General features: G+C 26.5%; 1 protein-coding gene across 4 annotated transcripts in view; it reads left to right on the forward strand.

The window, feature by feature from the left end:
- LOC106684378 (putative ankyrin repeat protein RF_0381) overlaps positions 1–562 on the forward strand; it is a 17780-nt gene that overhangs the window by 6521 nt on the left and 10697 nt on the right. The window contains exon 1 of one of the 4 annotated variants that reach the window (XM_067053372.1): positions 183–474. The exons of the other annotated variants lie outside the window; for them this stretch is intronic. The gene's annotated coding sequence lies outside the window, so the exon portion shown is untranslated. Of the gene's footprint in view, positions 1–182; positions 475–562 lie in introns of those variants that run through there. 4 annotated transcript variants of the gene reach the window in all.

Below are 562 nucleotides of genomic sequence, written 5' to 3' on the forward strand. Positions count from 1 at the left end.
TATAAGCTGTTAAATATTTTGATTGTCCTTGAGGATGGCCGAAACGTTGGACTGTTGATGAAATAAAAAGTGTTGAGACTATACAAGGATACAATTTTTGATTTATTTAATATTGAAATGGATATTATATTGTAACCTTATTATAATTTGCCACGAATATTTTTCTTCTTGAATATATGATCATAGTTATATTACAATATTTCTTTTACTTATCGACTTTTTCGATATTCCGATATTATAGGTTACTAAATATCGATATCAAAATATAGGATATCGGAGACAAAATATCGATATTTGGATAATATCGATATCCCATCCCTACTCCCAAGTAGGAGTGAAACAGGAGTTTTACCTCACTTTTTTCTTAATTACTTATTCAAAATTTATTTAAATTTGGGTAAATTGATTAATTTTTACCTTTAACAAAAATTATAATAAAAAATATCGATATAGTCTCACACTGTTCATTTTCTTGTAAGTTCTATGTTTCGGTCATTCCTAGGTATTTTATTTATAATATTACATCTATCATTGTTATCAAAATTGTGGCAGCCTATTCTAC

Source organism: Halyomorpha halys, unplaced genomic scaffold (assembly GCF_000696795.3).
Source record: "Halyomorpha halys isolate HHAL.00 unplaced genomic scaffold, Hhal_1.1 Scaffold576.1, whole genome shotgun sequence".
Taxonomy (NCBI): Eukaryota; Metazoa; Arthropoda; class Insecta; order Hemiptera; family Pentatomidae; genus Halyomorpha; species Halyomorpha halys.